Source organism: Vespa velutina, chromosome 12 (genome assembly GCF_912470025.1).
Source record: "Vespa velutina chromosome 12, iVesVel2.1, whole genome shotgun sequence".
NCBI lineage: Eukaryota > Metazoa > Arthropoda > Insecta > Hymenoptera > Vespidae > Vespa > Vespa velutina.
Window position 1 is genome coordinate 2,132,743 of NC_062199.1, and position 7,500 is coordinate 2,140,242.

The 7,500-nt window shown below is 29.0% G+C and overlaps 1 protein-coding gene across 8 annotated transcripts in view; it reads right to left on the reverse strand.

Annotated features, from left to right (window-relative positions):
• LOC124953493 (optomotor-blind protein) overlaps positions 1-7,500 on the reverse strand; it is a 137,180-nt gene that overhangs the window by 67,235 nt on the left and 62,445 nt on the right. The gene's annotated exons all lie outside the window — the stretch shown is intronic.

A 7,500-nucleotide genomic window follows, 5' to 3' on the forward strand; every position in this document is an offset into this window, starting at 1 on the left:
TTTCTCTTCTCACACTCTTTTACTATCGAATTTGAACGTTAAAATATTTCATTCATTAATTACAACTGATCAATGAATGAACTTGATATATTGAATAAAGTAATGTATTCTTTTTTTCATTAATTTTTTTTTTATCGTACGATCACTTCTATATGTATTTTATCTTCGATCAAACATTATTAAAATGATATTTAATAATCAAATAATTTTTTACGTTTCTTTTTTTTATCGTTAATCACGTAATGATAAATTACGTGTTAATGTTCTAATATATCTCCCACTTTTCTCTTTCTCACTTATAGAAATTTAAAATTCATCCAAAATATTATTCAATTATTTTTATTATCACATTTTTCATTTAATATCGTCATTTGCCATGATTATTCTATATCATCTGATTATATATAAATTATTAAATAATTAAATTTATATGCTATCTGTTCTAATGTGATCTTTTAATAAAAAATTATATTACAGTTTTTCTTTTTCATACACATACAAGGACGCGCATACACACAAACACACACACACACACACACACATACACGCATATACATGCACACGAATCATTGTTTTTTCTATTGTAATATGCATACGCTTGAGGCTTTTATACATATATATATATATATATATATATATATATATATATATATGTATATACATACGTTGGATCAAATCTCTCGCCCACTATATAACTATATATATATATATATATATTGATATATTGAATGCAGCCTAAGGGTGAGTATAGTTAGCACATGTACTTGTATAAATTTCGAATTTGTGCGTTTCCATGTACCGACGTGTTCTCCGTTAGTCATAATAGATATTTCGACGATATTTTTAATGGAAAATGGCGTTGCAATGTTACTAATACTGGGTTTCGAGGTTTTCGGACAAACCAATTCAATTTTTCTTTTTTTTTCTATCTTTTTTTTTTTTGTTCTAATTTTATCACGATGACCAAACGCGCTCGCGAACGTACGCGCGGGAAAGAGAAAAAGAGAGAGAGAGAGAGAGAGACACTACGAATCGGTGGAAAATTTGGAAAATTTCCCTTTTGCCGTACGAATTTCTAACTGAATTCATTTCACGTTTGTTGGCGGCCGCCGCTGTGCCGCCGCCGTCGGGGAAAAAAAGCGACGGCGGAAAATTGTTTCGCGGCTCTCGTTCAAATCGGCCTCACGAAAAAAATCGAATTGACCGAACGATTTCCCTGCCGTTATTATAATACTTTTTGTTCTTTCAATTCTTCCTTTTTCTCATATCTTCAAAGATTTTCGAATATTGGGGTTTCTTAAAAAAAATTTTAATTAAATTTATATCTCTTAATTCACACGTAGAATAATTACGATAAGTTTACGATTATTACGTGTTTCAATGCTTTTCCACGATTATTTTATTAATATATATATATATATATATATATATATATATATATAAAAAGAAAACAAAACAAAAAAAAAAAAAAACAAGAAAAGAAAAAAGGAAAGAAGATGAGAATATCCATTCAAATCAATTTCTTTTCTCCTCGATAGTATAAATAATCCGTAGGAACGTCCAAAAATCACGATCGTTCGTAATAGTAAAAAAAAAAAAAAAAAAAAAAAAAAAGAAAAAAAAAAAGAAAAGAAAGAAGAAAAGAAAAAAAATTGATCGAAAATATTTTAGGTATAATAAAAATGATATAATAAAATAAAAAAAAAAAAGAAAAAGAGAGAACTAATATAATGTCGCTAAGTGTTATTTACATCAGCTGTTGTTGTAAAAAAGAAACGAAGGATCTTTTAATCTTTCATCTCTCATTTCTTTATCCCTCTCATTTAAAACGAAAAAAGAGAAAAACGCATATAAAAAATCTTCAATATATAAAAAGAAGAAAAAAAGAAAGAACGAGTCAGAGATAGAAAGAGAGAGAGAGAGAGAGAGGAGAGAGAGAGAAATTTCCTTAACGAATATCTCCAACCTTTTCTATCTTATTTCATAAGATCAATGACTTCGATGCTCAAAGGCTATTCTTTAGCGCATAACAAATTATTTACGATTTATGATTTGCTTGAAGGAAAAAGAAAAAAAAAAAAAGAAAAAGAAAAAAGAAAAAAAAAAGAGGGGAAAAAAGAAAAACAAAAGGAAGGAAAAGAAAAAAAAAAGAGAAAAAAGAAGAACAACAAGAGAAAAAGGAACGCCACTTAGGCCGACGGTAAGATCTTTACTAACAAAGGAGGGGGGTTGAGAAATAATCGACACCTTTAAGGAAATAACTCTTCACTCAGAATGTAGAAGTAGCCACCATCGATCTTTTTAAACGTTTCTCATCTGCAAATTTGTTAATGTCAACTTTCATCCTTATGAACAACAACAATAAAAACAATGATAATAATAATAATAATAATAATAATAATAATAATAATAGGAACAAATAAATAAAAGAATGAATGAATGAACGAACGAACGAATGAATGAATAAATAAATAAATAAGAAAATATGGTACCTTTTTAAAGTCACACTGAATATTTCTAATCGCATTGAATAATAATTATAATAAAGGATATTATAATAGAAGCTTAATGTTGTCAAACGAACGTATAGAAAATTTTTATTATACAAAAAAAAAAAAAAAAAAAAAAAGAAGAAAGAAAGAAAAGAAGCAAAATGAAAGGAAAGAAAAATGAATAAGTCAAGAATTGTCAATATAATAAATGAAAAAAATGTTCTCGTCGATTCGTTTAAATCTACAATATTGAATATATAAATTATTACATTTTAATTTAATTAAACGTTTTGGACGAATAAAGAGAGAGAGAGAGAGAGAAAAAAAAAGAAAAAAGAAAAAAGAAAAAAGAAAGAAAGAAAAAAAAATAGAAAAGAATAGATTGTTGATCGAATGGGCGAGGCTAACACGCGTAAATGGCCAAGGATTATCTCGTGATACAAGATTTCTTTGGAGGGTAAGTTACAGAAGAAAGAAAGAAAGAAAGAAAAAAAAGAAAAAAAATAGAAACGAGAGTGAGAGAGAGAGAGAGAGAGAGAGAGAGAAAAAAAATAAGAGGAAAGACGAAGAAGTGAGATGAAGTACAACGTATATAGAGTTGAGACGACACTCAGGGAAAGCTTTCGATTGGTCCGTTTCAATTCTCCGAAAGATAGATCGTCGTTGGGGATCGTCTTACGGTCTGTTCGATTCTATTAAACCGACCTACCGCTACATCTGTCTCTTTCTATCTATCCATCTTCTTTCTATCTACCCTCTCTCTTTGCTTTACAACCCCTGAAGAGCTTAGCTTAGAAATCCATCGTTGACCCCAGTGATTCTACCTAGTCTCTCTCTCTCTCTCTCTCTCTCTCTCTCTCTCTCTCTCTCTCCCTCTCTCTCTTTCTCTCTTGAACGTTCTGTTTCGTTCTTCTTAAATCAATCTAGGCCCTCTCCCCTCTCTCTTTCTCCACCACCCCTTTTTTTTTCATCTATCTTTGTCTAAGAGACGCCATCTTTGCTCTTTCGATTTCGATCAGTTCAAATATGGCCGATTCCGAGAAAATATTTCATAAAGGCTAATATAAAATAGAGAATTTCAAACGTTACGTTAGAAATATTAATATGTCTTCTCTTTCCTTTCCTTTTTATATTTAAATTTAATTATTTTATTTTTGCTTTTTTCTTTTGTTTGTTTTTTTTTTCTTTTTTTTTTTTGTTTTTTTTTTGTTTTTTTTTAATCTATTTCGATAACATCATTTTTATCCCGCTTAGGGGGTAACGGACTATTTATAAGTCGAGTTGGTATATTTCGTGTAAAAAGTGATACTCGATATCGATGTCATTCTTTCAGTCGGAAGTGCATCGATCCATTTTATTTTCTGCAACAAGTCGAAGCTATGCGATATTTTATATTTCTTACTTTCTATTATTAGAGAGTTAGATGGATATATGGATTATATATTATTTTTTTTCTTTTTCTTTTTTTGATTAGTCTTTCCTTTTTAGTCACACTTTTTCTTTATCTTTTTCTTTTTTAATATTTCAAAGTATCAAGAAGAATATTAGAAATTGATTTTTATTTTTATCTTAATTTCATTGTTAAGTTCATGTAAATCTTTTTCCTCTGTTTTTTTTTTTTTTTTATTATATTTTTATAACTATTAAAAAAAAAGACATAATCCAATTTATTTCACGATCTTCCATTTAAGAATGACTCAGATCTATTCAAAATTTAATTGTCTCTTAATTCTTTACTTGGTCATTTTTAACAATTTAAAAGACATAATAAATGATTTCTAATTTGCACATTATTATTACGATTTCCTTATCCTAAATCCACTCAGAACTAGGAGGAAAACGCAATAAATTGTTATTTATCTATCTCTCTACATTCACAAGGAAGTAGATACCTACTCTATTCCAAAGTAGGGAACACTTTACGAGCACGCAACACGCTATTTTCAAATAATCGAGCATCGAGAAGTCCCATTATTTTACGTTAGTATTAACTTTCTTTCACGTTTATATCGAATGCTCCAAATAATACTAGATAAGAAATTATATATATATATATAACAATATATATATATATATTATTATGAGAGACATGGTTTAACATTGTATTTAATTAACCAATAAATAATGTCAGAAGTTGTCGATATTTTACAATAACGATTTAAATATTTAAAAATAATGAATATAATTTAATAAAGAAACAAAAAAAAAATTCGATAACAATTATACATTAAATTATATATCAAAATAAAAATCATTTTCTCTTGAATATTATATATAGTATTATCTATATCGACAATTAAAAAACAATAATATTATAATACGATATATATATATATATATATATATATAATACTTTAGATAGTATTATTTATTTATATATAAAAGATGTTGAAAATTTTGACATCGTTTATTAGAGAGACAAAAAAAAAAAAAAAAAAAAAAAGAAAAAAAAGAAGAAAGAAAGAAAAATTTAATAAATAAGAAAATGATCGACATTTCTATTGCCTTTTTAATACAACTTCGATAATATTTGTGCTACCTTCTGTGCTAGTCTTGTTAGCCCTTTGGAATAATACCGACCTCTGATGGATGATACATGCACGTTGAGTTACAGCTGTCAGCCTGACGCTCGGCCAAGCCGAAGTTAACATTTCATTCTTCCGTCCGTATAACGGACGGAGACTTCGACGTGCATAAACTTGGAAAATAGATAGGTATAATAGTAAAGAAAGAGAAAGATAGATAAATCGAAAAAGTGAACTACGAACTCGTAGGAAAGAAAGAAAGAAAGAAAGAAAGAAAGAAAGAAAAAAAAAAAAACAAACAAAAAAAGAATCATAACGAAGCAAATAATTTTATTTATCGGAATATTTTCAATTGTTTCATTAATTGTTCTTACGTATTTTACGTTTATTTATTTATTTTTTTTTTTGTTTTTTTTTTTGTTTTTTTTTTGTTTTTTTTTTTTTTTTAATGTGACGACGTTGATTTACATCGCGAAAAAATCAATTTCTAGAGACTTTCAATGAGATATATTTAGAGTGACAAATGTTCTTTGTTCTTTTTCTCTTTTTCTTTTTTTCTTCTTCTTCTTTCTTAATTTATTTCTAATTTACAACAGAAATGTTTTAAGAAAATTAAACTAGAATATATATACACATTGATACAAAGTACTTTACACGGAAATAGTTCGATTTAAAAATCGGCACGCACATGTCATGCCCTTTCATTTTTAAACGTCCTACGGCCTACCGTCTGTCGTTACTTCGGCAATCTTTCTCTCTCTGTCTGTCTTTTTGTTCCCCTTATATCATATGTTTCTCTATCTCTCTCTATCTCTCTCTCTCTCTCTCTCTCTCTCTTTCTCTCTTTCTCTCTCTTTCTATCTTTCGTAAAGTAGCTTTAACTCAACAAGCATAGGTATGTATGTCCATCGTACATACAAGTTGTACCGTTTTAAATGTATTACATTGGTCGACAATAAAGAGGACAACGTAATAAATTATGTACTCCTTGCTAAGAGACGATGTAGATACATCGCTTTGGTAATGGAAAGTGAGCTTCTATTCAGGAAAAAAAAAAAAAAAAGAAAAATAACAAAAACGAACGAGTGATAAAAATGTCAGATAAACTTGGTAAGATTTCTAAAGTGATATCGAGAATCAAAAGTTATTTACAAAAATTAATCCAAATGTACGTATAAAAATATCATATTTATTTATTTTATACTATCTTCGAATTGAAGGAAATAAATGAAAAAAAAGAAAAAAAAGAAAAAAAAAAAAAAAGAAAAAGAGAAAAAAAGCAAACGTAAAAAAAAAAAAAAAAAAAAAAAAAAAAGAAAAAAAGAAAAATAAAACGAAAACAAAAAAGGTATGATATAGAGAGTGAAGAAAAAAAAAAGAAGAAAAAGAAAAGAAGCAAAAAAAAAAAAAAAAGAGAAAGAAAGAAAAAAAAGGAAAAGAAAAACAAAAGAAAAGAAAAGAAAAAAGGAAAGAAAACGAAACAAAGAGAAGGAGAGACGAACGGACGACCCGGACGGAGCGTAAAGGGGTGGGGGGTAGGGGGGTTGGAGGTCGAGGATTTGGAGGAACCACCCTAACGCAATAATTACGACGTTAGGCAGCATCACATAGGGACTCTCCTTTCTGGTCTCTTTCGCTCACGTCGCCACGTTATGTCATTATCCCATTTATTATAACGATCGGGAGCATCGCGGACCGGATTCCACGCCTGTTTCTCGCTCAACGGACGCAAATTGCCCGGCACTGAATCGGTCGGCGCTCGTCGGAGGATCCTCATATATATATATATATATACATATATATACATATATATATTTATATATGTGTATATACAAAGAAACGTATCAACTTCTACTACCACATATAATATATACTATATAACCTACGTTGTGTATATATATATATATATATATATATATATATATATATATATATATACGTATAAGAAGGAAGACTCATCGGTCCTTAGGATGATGTCTTGATATGGAATACATGTTCCTTAATCGCCCTTTAATCCGTATTTTTCTATCCTTTTCTTTCTACCTTTCTTTCTTTTTATTGTTATCGTTTGTTTTTTTTTTTAACTCCCCCGCCCCACTCTCTCTCTCTCTCTCTCTCTCTCTATCTATCTATCTATTTATCTAGATATAGATCTTCTTCACACTCCTTTATATATTCTCTATGTCCGTATATATGTGTTCTTAACTATTCTCTTTCTCTTTTTACTCTTATTTACTTTTATTTTGTTTATCATTTTCTTACTCCTTTCCTCCTGTACTCATTCTTTCTCTCTCTCTCTCTCTCTCTCTCTCTCTCTCTCTCTCTCTCTCTTTCTTTCTCTGTTGCCATATGGTCCTCTCTTTCTCTTTAACCCTTGTTCTTTAGCTTTCTCTTTCACTCTACCCCTTTCTCTCTCAATCAATTTTCTCTCTCACTTTTTCTCTCTTGATCATAATCCTTCTCTCTCTCTCTCTCTCTCTCTC